General features: G+C 47.3%; 1 pseudogene; it reads left to right on the plus strand.

The window, feature by feature from the left end:
* Positions 1-19,874: 19,874 nt before the first annotated feature.
* LOC101567507 lies at positions 19,875-20,738 on the plus strand (annotated as a pseudogene).
* Positions 20,739-20,942: the final 204 nt, after the last annotated feature.

Raw genomic sequence — 20,942 nt, forward strand, 5'->3', positions numbered from 1 at the left:
TCCACCCACGTAATTTCCCATCTCGCCTCGCCTTGCCTCACCAAGAGCCCAGCGGCTGCTGCCCAAGTGCCACGGATGGTGGGGGGTGGGGGGCGGGAGGGGAAACACTGCAGGACCCCGAGCACAGCAGGACACAGCTTCCTCGGAGGACAGAAACGTGATCTGTCTTCCCGGGGGCCGGCGCCACCCGGGAAAGGGCGATGAGTCTCAGGTATAATTAGACTAGGCCTCAGCAACAGGCTCTCTGCCCCATTCACGTCAGCACCTGGCTCCTGCTTGGCCTCTGGTGCACAGCAGCGCAGCCTCGCTCAGCTGCTGACCTGGAAGAGCCTCCCGGCGGAAGAGATCTAGGGTCAGCTCCTCCCGTGGCCATGCCCCGGCCGTTATGCTACAAGAACTGTTCGCAGAAGGTGCCTAGTGAGCGCGAATGACGGTGGCAGAAACGATAACAACACGACCCTAGCAGGCGTCTTTCCAGAATATACCTTGTGCAAGTGAATATACACTGTCTTGCTTAATCCACCCAGCCACACTAGGGCAACCCAGGAGGACATTCCGGGGCCCTGGACACTCAGGGAGGTATGGCAGGCTTTCTGGATGCATCAATGATGTGCTACCCTAGAGGGGAAGGTGACCAAGTGGTCACAGGCCAGTATCACCGGGAAGCGTCCTGTCGCTCCAGCCCTAGATAGGCAGCAACATTTGGTCCCCGTGGGAAGCTTGCCTTAATCACTTTGACATTGAGGAAACTGAGGCAGTGGAACAAAAAGGGAGTTCTACCACCATCCTGGATCATGGAAGGTCCTCAGAAGTAATTTTTTTTATTCCATCCAAGTAGGGTGAGAGCTGTAACACACTCTCACACCAGAAATGGCTGGTAACAGTCTACCTGATTAATCTTACTTAATCCAACACTTAGAAGAAACTACAGCAATCCTCCTGTAACAAGCGAGGCTCAGAAGAGTTAACTGTTCATTCAAAGTTATCTAGTGGGTGTCCTTGCAGCCCTTCTTTTTCTCTAATTTTTGGTCTGCAAACTTAGGTTGTTAACCCTCCAGAAGAGAAGCTTATTATTACCCTACAACATATGCAGTTGGATTTAACCTCACTATCTGTCTGAATATCAAACATCTTAAGCATAACATGGAACAGGTATTTTCCATCTAGTATTGATATGTTAAACTTTAAGTTTCTACAGAATATGGAGGAAAAAAATTTAAAAAATAAAAATATTTTAAAAATATGAACGAACAATTACATATTTTTACACAGAAATTTAGAAATCTAACCATATACAGCATTGTAGCAGGATAGTCCTGTGACATTTTTTTCTTGTCTTTTTTTCATTTATTACCCTTTTTTTTTTTTAAACAGGATATCATGTCTGCATCTTATACTGTGAATAACCGCTAAGAAGATAACAAGATGCAATGTATTAATTATTGAAACTGTCCTATCAGTTGGTTTTGAAACTGTCTCATTGTCATCTATTTCTCAATGAAATTATAAAATTAAAAAAAAAAAAAAAACAAAGTTATCCAGTGGGTAGCATCAGGGATCGGAAGCCCATCTCTCTGGACCCTGCTGATCTGACCCAAAGGGCGGCAGGAAGTTGCTGTAATTCAGCAGCTGGGATTTAGAAAGGTCTGTGAAACAGTAAGCAGACTGGAGGGAAAGGATCTTGCTGTTTGTCCTGTGCCTTTTCCAGCTCCTTCTGGAGAGAGTAGCCCAACAGGCCGAGCTGGTTGGACAGGGGACAATACTGTGGCAACCTGGAGGATGAGTCACTATGTTTTACAGCTCCTGGAAAATGCAAAGAGAGAGACAGGCTGACTAGAATCTTAGGAGAAGAAATGCTCTTTGTTTTATAGATGTGGCGACTAAGACTCAAGTCCGAAGTGTCCCGCATAGGTATGGCCCAGAACAGCGGGGCTTCCTGGCTTCACAACACTGCTTCTCCTAATGACAACAAAGGGAATAGCAATTGGGTGAACAGCCTCTGGTACTGTAATGAGCACTTATTATGATCCAATTCTCTTCTCGGTACTAGGTACACACCATATTGTTCAATCTTCACAAAAGCCTTATGGGTAATTTCTAAAGCTCCAAAAATTGAACTTTAGAGTCAGTTGAGTCAGTTGCATAAATCATACAGCTACAAAACAGCAGAGATAAGATTTTAAAATCTAGACAGGCTGGCCCTGGCATCTGAACTCGTAACTCCCGGGCCATGCTTTCTTTATAGGCAGGAATGTGTTTTCACCCCAAAAACTTCATGTGCTCACTCACAGCGTGTTGGATTCATGAACCCCAGATGGGCTGAAGTGAAATCGCCCGGCATCCACTGTGTCTGCGTCCTTTGCTGGGCCTCGTGTTTCCGGGCTTGTCCTAGTTACTTGTGGAGCTACATTGCATGGTGCAGCTTCCCTCTTACAACTTTGTAGAAACTCGGAAACCTGTGAGTAGGTGTGCAGGCCCCTCCCCCTTGATAGTCCGGTCAATGCCAACCTCTTGTCCTCCAGAGACACAGCAGGCAAGCACTGTAGCTCCCCAACCCCGGCAGTGTGCTATCCCCTATGTGGGAACACCCTTCCCATCCTTCTCTGACCAAACCCTCACACCTATGCTTTAAAATCCAGCTCAGGTGGTGTCTCTTGGGGTTCTGTGCCTGATCCCCAGAGGCTGTTACTTGTGTCCTCACCCACTAAGGAATCTTCTAAGTGTCTTAATTTCTCTATGTATGCATTTGTCAATTTGATCAACTGCTTAGGTTGTGGAAGGTACGCAGGAGGATCGCCATGAGTTCGAGCCCAGCCTGGGTTACATACTGAGTTCAAGGACAGCTGAAACTACACAGAGAGATACTGTCTCAAAAAACAGAACAACACGTCCCACCATAGAGTGACACACACTGATGACAGTCAGGAGGTAGACTTCTTCTCCAGAGTCTCCCGCCAGCCTGCAGCCAGGGGACAGGAAGCTGCACAGGAGGCTTGGTGGAGGTGGCTGCTGACCAGATGGGGTGCTCAGAGCTGGCACCCAGAGAGCCTCCGCTCCCGGCTGCTGGTAGCTCAAAGTGACCTGCTGCTCCTGCGCATACAGGAACCCCCGACATGGCCGCTTACTTCACCAAACCCAGCAAGGGAGAGGGTCTCTGGATGCGTGCTTGTGTCCTCCGCCTGAAGATGGCCATGTGTCTCAGGGGAGGGAACGACATGAGCGTGTGGATGCTGGGAGGTGAGGACCTGGGGCCGTCTCAGAGACAGACAAGCAGTGCATGGCCGGCAGCTCTGCCACTGAGACATCCCAACGTCGCTAGTACCACAAATGCAAACAAACAAAAAGTACCACAGCCTCTCACCCCAGACAGCTGTAACACGCAGCCCTCTCCAATGTGGTGGACCAGCATGGCCACCTGCTGGGAAGGTTAGCAAATAAATGTGGTGTTCCGCCTTGGAGCCTCACTGTGCAGAGGCCCAGCCCTGCACTCTGACACACAGATCAGCATGTACTTCGTCGACCTGTTACGTCCATCAACAGTAGACACAGTTGAGTACTACTCTGCCATGAAAAGGGATAAACTTGAGTCGTTGGCACAAAAAATGGATGCACCTTGAGACCATAAGGCTAAGTGAAATAAGTTAGACACCTAAGCTTAAATAGCGCAAGGTTTCTCTTCTAAGAGAGACCCAATGCATAGATAAATTAAAGAGCAAACTAAAAGATGATAGAAAAGAGAGAGAGAGAGAGAGAGAGAGAGAGAGAGAGAGAATATTTTCAGTGGAAAGGAGACCAAGGGGGGTGAGGAAGGGGAGGGGAAGGGAATGGAAAGAGAATGAAGGGGTGTCACGTGCAGGTGCCAGCTCTCCATGGTGAAGGGAATCATTGTGCACCACCAACGTGGGCTAATAACACTTTTTGTTTCACCTAAAAAGCATATGCTTTGGGACCTAATTTGATGTCATCTCTTCTGGAAGCAGATGGAGCTCTGCTTATGAGGACATGAAGGCATCCTCCCGAGATGAGGCAGAATCACTTAGCACCCAGAGTGAACACTCACTGCATCTCTGCTGTGGGCCAGGCACTGTTCTGAGGGCTGGACACCCTGCCAGGGTGAGGCCCACACCCCTCCAGGCCTTGGTTTCCTCATCTGTAAAATGGAGCTGAGATAGAAATTACCTCAGAGGGACTCAGGGATCCTGGGCAAAGAAAATAAAGCCATGGACTGTGACCCAGCAGCATGAGTCTGACAGGCAGTGATCGGGAAGTGCTGTTCTGCAGCTTCTTGGGGGCTCTGATGCAAAGCTGGGGGAGTGGGAGAGACCTGCTCCATTTTGCTGAAGAGATGGCCATTTTCAGTGCTGGGGATGAACCCAGGGTCTCTCTACCACTGAGCTACAGCCCCAGCCCTTTTAAAATTTTGAGACTGATCTCCTTTAGGTATCCAGGCTGGCCTGAAACTTTGGATCCTCCTGCCTCAGTCTCCCGAGTAGCTGGGGTGACAGGCCTGCACCACCACACGCTGGACGGTTTCTATCCGATTGTCATCTTTCACGTCATCTCCAGAGTCTGCCATGAGCCTGCTGAGATGAGCCCACAGCAAATGCATCCTCTCTGTGTACTAATATCTGCATTTGGGTCCCCGTGGATGGAGCTCAGCAAGTGACGCAGAGACCCCGGCGACGAGCCCACCTTAAGGGAAGCTCAATCACCTTTGCAAACAGTGCTTCCGGAGGCTCTTCTGAGAGGTGTCCCAACGAACACACACAGAAGTCCAACAAGCATTAAGTCACCAAGGTGGCTGCCATTGATCGGGGTTCCAGGTGACCTTTGGGTAACCTACCTACGGCTACCATTTAGAGGAAGAATAACAGATGACACCAGTCAAAGTGCAGAAAACCAGCGCAAACAGAAAGAGGCTCACGATTAGCCTTGGAGGACAAGCTCTCAGGAGCCCTGGGGTCCCGAGGCAAACAGGGATGGAAGCCCGCGGGGGCCAGCTTTGCCTAGACCCAGCGACTACCACGGGCCCAGCACATCTGCCCTGCTGGCTGGTGGAACACAGGACCTTCCCGGCTGCTGAGGTCCTGAGGGCCTCACTGAGCCACCGTTCATTGACAAAGGTGAGGATCAGATTCTAGGTCACCTGCCTGCCAGCTGCCAAGATCCTACCATTTGCCATGGTTTGTGTCTGGATGCCACCCCCCCATAGCATCATGTGGTCGTGGGGGGCGGGCTTTCCAGGGGCAGCTGGATCTAGAGTTTGTGATAGGTTCATGGTCCAGTGAGGAAGGCTGTGAGTGCTACACTCACCCAAGGGCAGGCAGCCTGCACACCCTATAAGGGCTCAGAAGAGGTCTGTTTTCTCTCGTTGTGTTTGCTGTCTTCTGCCACCATGAACCGTTCTCCGCCATGTGCCTCTCTGCCTTGGAACTAGTGGACAGTGCCCTGAAACCTCCACAAAGTGTGAGGCAAATAAGCCTTTCCTTCCTTAACTTGGGGCATCAGGTATTCTGTCTCAGCAATGAGAAAAGTAACCAAGACACCAATTGACCTGCAGGGCTGTACGCACTCCAGAGGGACCTCCACACCCACCACTGCTCTGGCTTTACCAATTCTAAATAAAGTTGTCATGAAAATTGCACACAGATTTATGATGAGAGTAAATGTGTAGACTCAGAGGGTGCCGACTCTTTTCCCCCATTTTATTCTCTGCTGTTGTTCAGCCCCCGTAATGAACAAGGGTGGCTGGTGCCCTTGGGACTCTTGAAGCATCCAGGGGTTATGAGACATTAGCAGCAATTGTCCCTGGATTCAATTCCCTGGGTCACATGGGGTGGGGGAGGCCTTGCTCCCTGCATAGTGCCCATCCTGGGGGTGGAGCCATGAAAATGAAAGTTCTAGATGCCCAGTGCATTGGTTGGACTGAGACAAACTCACAGCCTCTGCAACCCAAACCCTTCATGCAGAGATGGAGACTGGGGGGTTGGTGCAGGCAGCAGAAGGTATTAAACAGCTCAGGCTTCATTTCAGGCATTCCCCAAAGTGCCGGATCTCGGCTTACGCTGTCAATGTCATCAGGAAACCCCCTACCTCTGCATGTTCATAGTCCACCTGACTTGGACACCCAGCATGGGTGGAGCCTCTTTCATGAAGCACACTTCATCTTCACCCGTACCAAGCCTCCCCTCTTCAGCTGACTCCCAGGCAATCCTTCAGATGATATTTTGATGCCCAGCATCCTTTCCTTACCCTCTGGGGAGGTCAGGTCTCCTTATTCCCTGTCGTGGAATAACACAGAATACCCTGTTTGTTACCTGTCTTCTCGCTTTGGACAGCAAACTTCACGGGGCCCAAGTCTTCATGTGTCTTCCTTCACCATGTCACCCCCAACACTCAGCAAGATGTGCAACTAGATGGGTGGATAAATGGATAAGCGGATTAACAAATGGGTAAATGGGGCAATTGATTGAATCAGCGGAAACATTGGATGAATAAGCAAAGCAATAAATCAATGACTGAGTCTTTCATAAAGTATTCATCTATCCTTTATCAAGCTATTGAACTTATTTCTCCAAGACAGAATAATGTAGTAGAATGTTTGAGTTACCACTCTTGGCATAGTGGGGCTCTGTCAAGTACTGGCTTAAAGTGCAGTGTCTAGAGCCAAGATGCCTAAGATTTATTCCCCTCCTCTGTGGCCTTAGGCAAGCTATATTAACATTCCCAGGCCTCAGTTTCCCAGCCTCAAATGGAGAAGAATCGTGCCACCCGCCTCTCCTAAGGCAGTTGTAGGTTTAAATGTGATAACATATGTGAAATGCATGTTTGGGTACATGGCCCATCGCAAGCACTCAGTGAGTATGAACCTGTATTCATTAGGACAAGAACTGTTAGATTTATCTTTGTAAAGCCCAGCACCTAGCACAGATTAGGTTCTCAAAAATATCAAATAAACCACTAGGTATTTTCAATCTCCCTTCCAGGGAACTTCAAAATTATGGTAATGGTAAAAATGTCAGTGTCATAAAGGAAGCTGAAAAGACATGGTGGCTCAAGGCAGTGGCTCATGGGAGGAGGCCAGATCCTGCAAGAATTCTAAGGACATGATTGGGTCACCAACAGAGCTGGTGGCAGATGAGAGGAATGTACAGCTCGGTGTTAAATTATGAAGATGGGACCCATAAGGAGATAACCCAAGAGGCTATCCGTGTGCTTTGGAGATTCACCCTGAAAATGTTAGGGGCCAAGACCATGATCCGTGCTATTTATCATCAGATGGTTCAGAAAAAAGTATACACACAAGTGTGTACGTATATGACAAGTAGAAGCAGAGTAAGGTAGTAAGAATATTAAAAATACACCCAGGAAAAGGGCCTATGGACATTCTTTGTACTATTATTCTTGAAACTTAATTCTGTTTAAAATTATACCAAAATACGAGGAGCTTTGAAAAGTGTGAGGTGACTCTGGAACCACAGTACAGTGCAGATTGTCAAGCAGTAATGACATGTGAAGAGCCCCAGTGAGCTACCTTCGGGGAGGGAATCAGCTGAGAAGCCACAGAGGAGGCCGGCCTGTGTTTTCCCATCATCCTTCACGGCAAACATTGCTAACCAAGATGGCGCCCTCTCTTGGCAATGCCAGACACAGTCTCAAAATCCTTCTCAACTCGACTACTCTCTATCAAACAGCTTGGGTCCCCCCAGGTTGAAGCAGCAATAGATGAAGCCCAGTCCAGAGACTTTTCTGTTCTATTAAGACTCAAACTTTTTCTAATGAAGGCACTCCACCTACAACACCTAAATAGACAGTCTTTGAATTACAGCTCCAAGGCCTCTTTGATATTATACTTATCACTATCCAGTATTAGATCTGATTTTATTTTACTGAAAGGAAACATCGAGTCTCTCGGTGTCCAAATACCAGGTCTGCCACCTTCTGACCTTAACAAGTTGCTTTACCTTCATGTGCCTCAGATTTCCCATCTATTAAAAAAAGAGAGAGAGAAAGAGACTTAAGGGAAAAAAACCAACCCAGGCTATTGTGAAACTAGGTAAAGACCATGAGCATCTTGTACCCTCTACAGATAAATTATATGATTATTGTGATCATGGCTCCCAACATCATCCCCGTCGTCATCATCTTTTCCCTCTCGTTCTTTGCAATTACCCAGCTAATGGAGTCTTGTTTCTCTTTAGAGGGTGGAAAGCTGCCTCTGCTCGAAACCTTTCCAGCTTGGGTATTTCAACAATCCACGAAGCTCTCTTGCCTTGAACCTGAATCATGCTGGAGCTCTGGGAGAGCAGTTACATGTCCATTTCCTTTGGTTATCAGCAAAAGGTTAAGTGCCCCAACCCTCAGCCCCAGATGCCTTCCGGCCTGGCCTGTGTAGGGCTTCCATTATACACTGGGGCGGAGGAGGCCAGTCCACGGCTCCATTCTCTGGCCCTGGCCCTCCAGCTAATAGAAGCCCAGCCACTCTGCTGAGCGAAAAGCGCTCTCTCCGGGCTCAGCCAACCAATTTAAATGGCACTCATGACTCCTGCCCGTATGCCATGGGCTCCAAGGACAAAAAGGAGCCTGAGGAATAAAATCTATTAGGTCTCCTTTGTCCCATCTTGTCATGAACTTCTAAGAAAAAGCCACTAAGAGGATCAGTACCCAGAAAACCTTCATAATTGTGGCTTCTACACAGCAAATGAGGGCGATTACCAAGGCAACCGACCAACCATTCTGGTTAAGGGCACGGGGAGTTTAGTCCAAAAGAGGCTGTTGCAAACCTCTATTGCACTGTAATCAGAGAGTAACCAACATTTTAAAAGGCCCTTGTGTAAAAACAGGAGGGATAGCGGGGAGGGAAAAAGGAGAGGGGGGGAAAAATTAATTTTCTCTCATTTCCTGCCTGCTGCATTGATTGCGGTCCAAAGGCCGGAGAATACTCTTTGCCCTTGCACCTGCGGCCACAGAGCTGGAAGCCGGGCTGGAGCTGCTGTCTTCTCAGATATGGGCGTTTATTTAGTTAGTTAGCGTCTCCTCTGGACTCAGCACCTGCAGCACAGACCTCTCCAAAGAGTGACCGCAGTATCAGTTAAAAAAGAAAAACTCACGCACGAGGCCAGCACACAGCCCTTCACTTCGGTCCCCGGCCCGGCAACAGTCATGGAGCAGCCTTGCGCACGCAGCCCGTGACAGGACAGTGCTTGGTTCCGCCTGGTCATTTTGTTGCCGAAGTCGTTCTGTTCATCAGAGTCTCCAGCAGCTTCTTCCCGGGCTTCCCAAAGCTCGGGGGGGGGGGTCACTATCTCGGGGAGCATCTGTTGTTGGTTCGCAGTCTCCTTGGTCTTGACCTCGTACCTGAGGCTCCTGCCGCAAGGCCCCTGAGCATGAACAGCAAAGCATTTATATCCTGCCCCAAGTTCACTGGTTTTCCAGGGAAAATTCACAAAGCTGCCCAGCAAAATATGAAGCTGTTTACATTAAGAAAGGAGGTGTCGGGATAAAAAGGTGTCCCCATGGAAGAAATTCCTTTATTCACTCAACAAACACAGCAGAAGCACTACTCAGCAAGGGTTTCCATGGTTCTTTCCAATTAGAAGAGTCTATAATTTCATCTGTCAGGAGGTCATATGATGAAAACCCTAGAGGCTGATGGCCGTAGACCAAGCACGGGGGTGCTTGCTGAGTGCCAGGCCATGAGCCCTGACGCTTCTGGAGCTCCAGGGCCATCAGGCTAGTGCACGGCCCAGCAGGGGCGAGCTGGCAACCACCGAGGGCTGCACTGGGAAGGCCTTAATGAAAGGGCTCTTCTCCCTAATGGAGTCAGGGTTAAGGGAATCAGCAAGAGCTATGAAATTGCTGGGTGAGCACACTGAGGCGCCATTACTGCCCGTGGCTAAATGGAGCAGGCGGCCGACCCCACAGAAGCGATGCTCAGGGAGGTACATGGCATTTCCCCAACCCACACCTGGCAGGAGGGAGCTGAGGTCTGCTCCCCCACTCCCCCACGGGCGGGTCCGTCGCCCCATCCCAATGTAAGCCAGGGCGCAGACACCTAGAAGCACAACATACACAGCTCGAGCAGGGTGAGAAGGGTGCAGAGTGGATTGAGAGTTGAGGAGAAGCGACCAGATGCCGAAGAGCACTGGCATGGGCCCATTTCACCGGCAGAGATACTGAGTCCCCGTGAGAGGAATAAATAACCAGTCCTGCTCCACTGGCCGGCGAGATCGAGAGCCACAATGTGCCTGTGCTGGGCCCTTAAGTCACATCTCTATCAGGATCCAGGACTCCTAGGTGGACAACACAGAGGGAAGGTACCTCACACAGGGGGCTGAGACAGCAGCTTGCGACTTTCACCGGGACAAGGGCCACAGTAGCGTCTGTTCAAAAGCACACTCCCTGGCTGGTAGGTGAAGACGCTGATATGACATCTCAAGGAACAGGGTCAGGAATCACATCACCAGCAAGGACCTGGGTGGCGCTGGCGCAGACGGTTCAAGACCTCCACTGAACAATGCTAGTCCAAGAACACACCGCAAAGAGAGTCCTGTGACAGGCAGATGTAACACTGCTCACAGAAATTATGAGTCAGCCACATGTCCGGCCTCCCTGGAGACCAAATCCAGAGCAATCCAAAGTGTTCTAGGTCTTTGGTTCAACTGTCCACCCCCATGTGAACAAGCCATCACCTCCACGACCTCACCATATTTGCTATGTCCCCATATGTCTTAAAGATGTCCAAGGGACCTCAGCACATTCACATTGTATGCAGCTCTCCAAGAAGACAAAGCAGATGAAGAAATGAGAGGCTGTAGGCTCTTTGTTGTCTACCAAAGAAAACACTCAACAAGGACAAATTTTGCTTCTTTCCTCCAAGCTGGGCAGCTGTTGGATCCCACGGTCTGGAAGAGAGCTTGTTGTCTGGACATGCCCTGGTGTAGACCAAGGGCTAGGAGCTCAGACGCGTGCAGCAGCTGAAGGGTCATCTAGGAGAGTAACCAGTGAGTGCCCATCCCATCCCAAGGGGACAACTTCACCCCCTGCCCTGCCTGTCCGTGCACACTCGATGAATCTCCTGCTTCCTAATGAAGGCAATTAATAACATCGGTCACCTCCATGACAAAGCCAGTACTTTGAAGGCCACTGAGAAGCCACGTCTGAGGGCCACCTTTTGGTAACTGCTACTTGAGGCAATGCCATTTATAACTGTCACGCTCTGCAACAGTAGTCCTGGCCAAGAAATCAGAAGATAACATGAGCATTGTTGCTGACTCTGTCCATCCAGGGGCAACTCCGGTCCCCTCTTAAAAGCCCAGATCCTTGCCTGCTTCCCTGAGGGACATGAAAGACAACAGTCTTGATAACTGTTTTACAGGACCTTCACCACTTGATATGCTTTTCCCTCAGGAGAGAAGCTAGTCCTGTCTGATTCCTTCTGAGTTTTTACAATGACCTGTGGATTTTCCTTGGCAATTCACATCCCCTGGCATCTGTTTTGTTTCCCCACTTTGTTTTGTTTTCTGAAGAATCAAGAAGATTATCGAAAACTCATGAAATACCAATCACCACAAACTTTTGAGGACAATACAGAATTTCCACTATAGAAAACATCTTCTAGCCCCACAAGAAAGGAAGCAAAGGTGGCATCTTCCCCTCCAGCTCCTATCCCTATAGTTACTAGTCTACTCAACACATCCTGGCCTCGAAGTCCTGGCAACCCTCCTGCCTCAACCTCCCAAGCTAGGGTTACAGGCATGTGCCACCACACCTGGCCCAGGCTGGACATTTTGTCACCTAAGTCATTTTGCTTGTCAGAGCATCTCCTATAAATTTATAGGCAATCCACTGGAAGTCAAGGCAATACAAACAACTCACAGGGCAAGGCTAATAATCTACCCTTTGGCCACATTGGGAGATGCAAATTTCACTTAGTTAAGAGGAATGAGTTGAAGGGCTGTTCAGCACAACACACTGATTCACTGGCAGCGGTGTATAGGCCACTGAAAGTTATGGACTCCACTGGGTTCCGATCACAAAACGTGGTCCGGTGCACATGTGCATTGGCTCAACTTAGACATCCCTCAGTGTTACATACTTCAAAGCACTGTGTTGTATGCAATAATTATACACTTTTTTTCAATTAAAGAAGTAACTTTAAGAGCTGGGGCTATAGCTCGGCTGCATTAGTGCCTGCCTGGCGAACACAAGGACACAGGTACAGTCTCTGGTGCCGCATGTTGCTCAGGCCCCAGAACCCCAGGTGCACCACGCCAGCCCTGAAACCCAGCATGGGGGAACATGCCTGTAATTCCAGCACTGGGGAGGCAGAGACAGGAGGATCACTACTAGATAGAACTGCATAGTAAGACACTGTTTCCAATAAATAAATTTTTAAAAAGAAATAATTTTAAAAAGCCATGATGGCATAATACTACCGGATATAATATGACTGGAGGACTCAGGACTATTGGGGCCCTGGCCCCACCCACCCAAAGGCCTTGGGGATGCCATGCTGTGTGCCGTTGGCCAGGTGCACAGCAGTCATGAATGCCCCACACCTGTGCTCAGGTCCCCAGGGTGGGGTCCCCCAAGAGGAGCCTTTGGTTAGGAGAGCCTTGAACCAGAAGCGGGCTGGAAGCCTTTTGCATGGAATTATCCCTCTGCCTCGTGGGCCAGTTCCGATGATAGGACCGCCCCTTCCCCTTCTTGGCTGGCCCCCTCGGCCACACCAGTGTCTTTTACCATCTGCAGAGGCTGAGCCACCATCTAACAGGACCCTGCTTCTTTTTTCTAAGCATCCCCTAATATTTTTCACCAGGGTTCATTTCATTTTGTGCTTTTAGATTTTAAAAGTATAATATTTTTGAAACAAAACAGAAAATCTGCATGCCATGCATAACATTTCTAACAAAATAGCACATGCCGGGTCCTGCTTGCTCCGGGCTACGTGTTTCAAGTCTCAGCACAATGGAGACTCACATAAGCTGGGGCTCAGCAAATACTTGTTGAGCAAAGGAGGAGTGAAAGGAGCTAAGTGCGCACATCTCTGACCCAGCAATGAGGGAGGCAGAGGCAGGACGCAAGTTCAAGCCCAGCCTGGACAACTCAGTGACTTAGAGGGATTCTGCCTCAAAACAAAACCAATGAGAAGGGCTGGGATTATAGCTCAGTGCAAAAGCCCTGGGTTCAATCCTCAGTAACACTCTCAGGAAGATAAATAAAAGCAAAACATATAGAAAACATTTTCCTCAGGGGTGAAGATGGACGAAGAGGAAGATCTCATGCCAAGAGCTGCCCTTGAGCCACGTCACCAAGCTGCAGGCTCTTGGGCCTGCAGGGTCTTTATCTCCAGGGAGGACTGGAAATCAAATGGCCATATTTTAGAAGACGTGCCCCTCCAAACGCAGAACCTGGGCCTGCCTTGCACTTGCTTTGATTAATAAAAGAGATGGTGGAAATGACATTCTGTGGATTCCAGAACTCAGGGTTGGAGGATCTTTTGGCTTCCGTCTGCAGCCTCCTCACACCTGGCTGTCATCTCGCAGAGGTGCTGCTCTGGTTTCCTGAAGGAAGAGAATCCCATGGAGAACTGCGGCCCAGCCAAGAGCCATGAGCAACTACCAGACGGAGCGAAGTGGCCTGAGCCAGTGCTGCCTCACCGGCACTCCCAGCTGAACACAGTCCACAGGACACAGGGCAGAAATGGCCGAGCTCTTCCCAACCCTTTGCAAATCCTGACATGGTGTGGTGCATAGGGCAATGGTTGTAGTTTAAGTCACTACCGCATTACAAAAGATAATAAAAATAATCCCCTGCAAATATCCAACCCCAAGGATGACTTCCCCCATCAGTATAGGAGGACCTACCTGATTTATACAGATCTGTGATTCTTACTCCTGGGAGATGGGAGAGATTTTTGGAAAATTGAAACCCTGACCCAGGCCCCTTGAAGCAAATGAGAGAATGATGAGCCCTCACCGGTCTCGTGGACAGTGGCCGCGGCCACCCATGTGCATGTCCCCCGCCATTTAACTTCGAGGGTCTCACTATATGAGCCTCCTTCTGAAAGCCTCGCTTTGTACTTAGCGGCGAAGGCAGCTGTGGTTGTTTTCACTGTGGTGAAATACTCATAGCACAAATTTACCCTCTGATTTTTTTTTTTTTAAATCAGGGATTGAACGCATGACCTCACACTTGCCAGGCAGGCACTTATGCTGCTGAGCTACCCCGCTGTCCCATTACCCTCTGATTTTGAAGCAGGTATTCCAGGGGCATTGAGTACACTCACAGCACTGCCAGCCATCACCATGACCTAGATCCAGAGCTGTTCAGGAGAACCTCACCCCCAGGAACACTCTCTCCCCTTCCCTACCCCGGCAACTACCACTGTGCTTTCTATCCCTATGGATTTACCTATCCCAGACATCTCAGATAAATGGAATCATGTGGGTGTGGCCTTTCTCCTCTGGCTTCTTTCAAGGGACATAATGTTTTCAAGGATTATCCCCACTGTAGGGTGGATCAGTACTGCGCTGGTTTTATGGCTGAGTAAGTTGGCTGCAGCGGGAACAGATCCAGCGGGTCCCTTGGGTCTGCTCCCCAGTGGATGGGTCTGCGCGGTGTTCCCACCCTTGAGCTACCGTGAATGATGCTGCTGCGACCATCACCACACCAGCTTTTATCTAATGGCCCTCTGCTGGGTATGGTTGTGGGCCCCGGGAGCCATTCGGCAACGGCTGGGGACCCTCCGGTGGTGACTGGTGCTGCTGAACATCCTCAAATGCAAAGGGCTATCCTCTAAATAATTCTGCAACCCCAATGCCAGTGGTGTCAAGGCTGAGGAGCCCAGAACTGACCCAGCCTCAGAGCAGCCCGGAGGATGACACCAAACCTGCCTCTGGGCCTCAGGGACTCCTCCAGTCCCTGTCAAGTGAATCCGGCTCCTCCGTGCCCTCGCGGCCGGTTTAGAAATGTGTGATTGTTCTTTAACCCACACCATTTCCAGGAGGCAAATCAAAAACAAAACCCTCCAAATCAAGGGCAAGGGAAATAAAAGGATATTTCTGATGTTTTCCTAAGCTTTTCATCCTTGTTAAATCAGGGGAAGGGGGGAGCCAAGAGGCAACCAAGGAATAAAAGCAAGTGTTCAAAAGCACAGTGACCCCAAGTCCACAGAAAATCAAAACCAGCCCAGCTCTCAGTGTGTGTAATTGCGGCACAATCAAGTAATGAAAGGTTTATTAGCTTAATGTGATGCCATCAAGTAGCAAAAAGCGGGAAGGAGTGGGAGAGAGAAGGAAAATGGATATGAAAGAGGAGGAGGGGGAGACATGAAAGGGCTGGGGGCGGCCAGAGAGGGCGCAGAAGTGGAGACGCGCCCTTAATTAAACGGCGTTCCAGGTGTCAGAGCGACTTCTCCCAGGAGGGCACAGAAGAGCAGACCTGGGCCCACGGGGATCTAGCAATGCGCAGAACAGACACAAGTCCCTCCTCCCACCTCCCTGGAAACTCTCAGGTCTAAGTGGAAAAAGCAGAGATTAAATAAAATGCTAAGTCAAAATGCTCTGTACATTATGTGAACATAATAAAATAGGGAGTGTCAGAACGCCAGAGCAGGTGTCCGAGGAAGGGGTATGATTCAAGCAAAGAGCAGACACAGGTGAAGGAAGGGGCCAAGGGCAGATCTGGGGGAGAGTACTCCAGGCAGAGGACGTGCAAAGGTTCTGCAGCATGATGCGCCTGGGACAGCATAGGGTGGGGACCAGCGTGGCTGGGGCAGAGCTAACAGGAGCCTCCCGGGGAAGAGAGGATGGGTCCTGCAGGGCTGCATAGGCACAGAGAGGCTTTTCCCTAGAGTAAAAGGGGAGGCAGGGCTGGGTTGGAACAGAAAAAGGACAGAGACTTAGGGAGAGAAGGCAGCGGATCGGGCGAGACACAGACATGCAGAGGGTGGAACTGAAAGAGGCTGTAAAGTGGCGCAAAGGGTCACTCAGGCCTTGATGCCACAGTTGTGTGCTCAAGTCAGACCTGCGGGGATCAGCAGACTCATGACAGAGACCCTGCTGTGCCTCCCCGTAGCATGTGGCAGCAGAGGTGAGGGCAAAACGACCAACCTGACCCTGGACAAGGACAGAGCTTAGGGAGAGAAGGCAGCAACCAACCCCGCGACTGCAGATGCCAAGTCTAACAGCCCCCACAGAGCCCTGCCACGTGGCTGCACCCAGCAGAGATCAGAGGGCTGGTGGCCTTGCCCATCTAGCTACGGGAGCAAGGATAGCCTGGGCTTGGACGGCAGCCAGGGTCTGGGAGGAATGGACAGAGTGGCCTTCGCTGTAGAGAGGGAACCTCAAAAACCCGTGGGCTCTACAGCTAAGCATAGAAAATCATGACTGGCTAGATCTCAGGAAAAAAAAAAAAATTATTCAGTAACACAGGAATATGTTCTTTGACTCAATCTTTTCTTGATCTTTCTATTTTATATTTTCCCTTTTCTCTCCTTTTAGTTTCTTTTCCCTTCCAATGCTTTTCTCTTTCTTATCTTTCTTTTATTTCCTATCTTTGCTGTTTATCTTTTCTTTTTCTTGTTCCTTTTCCCCTGAAGCTGTTCTCTGATGCTGTGAACTTCTTTTCACTGCTCCATAAGAGCCCCTCCTCTTCTCCCCCATCATCTCATATCCCATGGATTCGATTTTCAAATTTTGCTCCCCGTTATCTGATTCCCCACACCTCCTACTTTGGCTACTAAGGTTTGTCAATCTTTAGCTAGCTATTTAACTTCATGTTGTTGCTGTTAAATACTGTTGCATTGTTAGAAGAGATAAAGCTGTTCATTGAGCAGATATTTACTATAGGTTAATATTTGTTTTTTCTTAATGTTAAAATTATAATTATAGATCTCTTTTATATGATTAAGGATGGTATTTCTTTGGTCCTTGGGGGTTGCCAATATTCTACTTGTATTTGATGCCATAATTGATGCTGATTTTATTACTGTAGCCAAAGTGATGTAGGGATGGCAATTAATTAGTTTTATTGGGCTGCCAATATCTGGATCACCATGAAGTCGCTGACAAGGCTGTGATCCATTCCTGAAAAGCTGAGTACTGGGCCAAGGATCTTCTACCTCAAGTAAAGAGAAGTGATTGGATCCTAGGACAGAGGCAAAGGCTGAGATCATCCACGCGCAGATGACAACCCTGAAAAATAGACTTTAACTGAAGCTGTCTCTATACTGTAAAGAAATCTTTCCACTACAATCAGCCCACAAGCCTCAAGCCACCCCCCACCCCCCACACACACTTAAATAAAAATAGAAAAAGGCGAGCTAACAAAATGCCTCCCAAAACTCCCAAGTCCCCCAACACTGATCCAAAGAGCACTGAAGGGGAGGAAATCAAATCCACGCCTGAACTACTCAAAATGATATCAGAAGAGATAATAAAACAGTCCAGTAAGGCACTTGACAAGCTTACAGAAGACACAGGTAAAAAGATATTGAGCTAAATCAACAAAATGATCAGTGAGTCTATGTAAGACACTAATAAAAAGCTAGAAGAGCTAAACAAAATTATATAAAGCATGAATGACCAACAGAGAAAGGACAGTCCATAAAAAGGATTCAAATAGAAACTCAGAAGATTAAAAGTTCTCAAAGTATGGGCAGCAGAAGTGACCAGGGTGAGTACAGAATGCCAGAGCAAAATAACAGGGCTGTTGTCAGTGATCCATCAATGATAGATACCCTGAAAACAATGAGAGAACATGAAAATTATAACCAACTGCTCTTCAATAGCACAAAGAGGACTAATCTAAGATTAGCAGGAGTTCATGAAACATCAGAAAATACCACAAATGGCGTTTTAAAGACCTGCCTACTGAAATAACAGCAGAAAACTTTCTAAATACTAGAAAATAATTTATCATACAGATAAGTGAAGCATGTAGAACTCAAAATGGGCACAAGAAAAGAGCATCTCCACAACACATCAGGGTCACAATCTGGGAAGCCAACACAAGAACAGAATCTCAAAATCAGAGAAAAGCACCAAATCACTTATAAAGGAAAACCCATTAGAATTATGACAAGCTTCTCAACATAAACTCAAAAGAGCAAGAGTAAAGTGTTTCAAGTACAAAGACAACAGTTTCCAGCCAAGACTGATACAGCCTAAAAAAAAAATCTTTCAAAATTGATAGAGAAATAAGATACTTTCATGATAAACAGCACCTGAAGAAATTGTTGGTCACCCAACTAATGTTCCTAAAATGTCTCAAGGATAACCTAGAAGAGAAAATGAAGCTAATGATGCCAAGGGTCTAGTAGAATGAAGGTACCAGGAGGGGTGGTGCAGTTCAGTAAGAGGAGAAGATAGGAAACCAGAAATGGGAAAGGAAACCAATGCTAGGAATACGTCAATGTCTATCTACAATAACTCGCAGTATCTGTGGTCTCTATTACCCAATCAAAGTGCACAAACTGGTAGACTGGATCAGGGAACAAAACCCAATGGGCATGTTTCATATAAGAAACACAGACTAAAAATGAAAGGATGGAAAATAATATCCCATGTAATGAAAAATCAAAAAAGTAGGTATAACATATCCTATATTTAGATTTAATTGACCTCTAGCCAAAACTTATCAAAAGAGGCAAAGAAAGCCACTACATCCTGGATAAGTTTATAATCCAACAAGAAAAAGTAATAATTATTAACATATAGGTGCTAAACAATAGTGCATCCAACTTTATATAAAAAAGTACTACTGGACATAAAAGGCCAGACAAATAAAGACATAATTATAGTGGGGGATTTCAATACCCTACTATCACAAATACATCAACTAAACGAACAACCATAACAACAACAAAAATCAGAGCTGAGCCTTTGAACTAATGAACTCATCCACGATAGTGCTTCACCTAAGAACAACATTCATTCGGCAGCACAAAGCATTTTCTCAAAAATGGACCACTGTCCAATTAAGCAAGCTAAAGTAACTGCAGAAGAGTTGACACTGTACCATGTCTGTTATCATATCACAGAATAATGAAGTCAGCAATCAATAACAACACAGGGCTCGTGCAATTGCATTGAAGTGAAATACGCTCTTAAACAATGAGTTACAAAAAAACATCAAGGAAGAAATAAGACAATTTCCAGAAGTAAACAATAATATCAGTAAATCATATCAGAGCCTACAGAGTACCGTGAAAGTGACTGTGAGAAAGATGTTTATAGCTGTGAGTGCCCACATCACAGAACCCGAGCAAAGCCCTCGTAAATAACATAATGATGCACCTCAAGGTCCTAAAACAGCAAGGACAATCCAAACCCAAATCTGGAAAAAGAAAAAGAATGAAAAGATCAGAGCAGAAATCAATGAAATTGAGACCTAAATAAATAAAATCATTAATGAATCAGTCAGTTCTTCAAAAGACTTTTCAAAATAGACAAACCCTTAGTGAATACAACCAAAAAATGAGACAAAGTACTAAAGTCAGTGAAATTAAAAATGAAAAAAGTAAAATCATACTGAATGTTGATTAAATTTCACTAACAACTACTTCACAAGCCTATACACCAATCAACTGAAGAATTCAGAAGAAATTGGTACATACCTAAATATATATGAATAACCAAAGCCGACCAAGAAGATTTAAAAGCCCTAAGCAATCTAGTAATAGGCAATGAAAGTGAAGCAACCAACCATGAAAGCCAGCATTCAGCGGGTTCACTGCTGAATTCTACAAAAATGTAAAGGAAGATCTAACACCAATACTCTTCAAGCTTTTCATGAAGCTGAAAGGGAATGAATACTCTTGGGTTGGGGTCACAGGGACGCTAAGACCGCTTCCTGGACCACTGCTGACCATGCTGTCCCGGGTGGTACTTTCCGCCACGGCCACAGCAGCACCTTATCTGAAGAACACAGCGCTTCTCAGACCAGGGGTATTGCAGGTAACAAGGATCTTTCACACAGGGCAGCCAAGATTTGCCCCTCTACCACCTCTTCCAGAACATGGTGGGAAAGTTCATCTTCGGATGATTCTGGAGGAATTCTTCCAGTTCCTTTATCCTAAAACTGGTGTAACAGGACCCTACATGCTTGGAACTGGACTTACCTTGTATTTTCTGTCCAAAGAAATATATGTGATTAGCCCGGAGACCTTCTCTACCATATCTGTAGTAGGTCTGCTTGTCTATGTAATAAAAAAAATATGGTGCCTGTTTTGGAGAATTTATTGATAAGCTGAATGAGGAAAAAATTGACCGACTAGAAGAGGTAAAGCAAGCATCTATAAAACAAATCCAGGATGCAACTGAATTGGAGAAGTCCCAGCAGCTGCTGGTTGAGAAGCGCCACTAGCTTTTTGATGTCCAGAGGAACAACATTGCGATGGCCTTGGAGGTTGCTTACCGGGAACGGCTGCACAGAGTACACAGGGACGACTGGACTATCATATCTCTGTGCAGAACATGATGAGTCGCAAGGAACAAGAGCACGTGACCAGCTGGGTGGAGAAGCAGGTGGTGCAGAGCATCCCTGCACAGCAGGAAAAGGAGACAACTGCCAAGTGTATTGTGGATCTAAAGCTGCTTGCAAAGAAGGCTCAAGCACAGTCCACTATGTAAATGTGTCCATCCCGGTTGAGACTGCCAGAAACAGTTGACTAAGTGGAAGCTAGGCTGTGACAGACTTCCCATACTGTCTTCTGAAATCACAGTTCACTTTTCCTGAAAGAGCTTGGAGGTCCATTTAGTGAGAACTAAATCTGTTGGCCAGTCAAATGTTTCTCATCCTTACTCTGCATTTGAGTTGTTGCAAAAACACTTTGCTTGTATTAAAACTTTATTACTTGAGTAAAGATTACCAAGTTATAGGTTAAATTTGTAATTAGTTCTATGATCTTGGAATAAAGAACAATTGAAACAAGGCTT

The sequence above is a fragment of the Octodon degus genome, unplaced genomic scaffold (genome assembly GCF_000260255.1).
Source record: "Octodon degus isolate 3935 unplaced genomic scaffold, OctDeg1.0 scaffold00079, whole genome shotgun sequence".
NCBI classification, from domain to species: Eukaryota; Metazoa; Chordata; class Mammalia; order Rodentia; family Octodontidae; genus Octodon; species Octodon degus.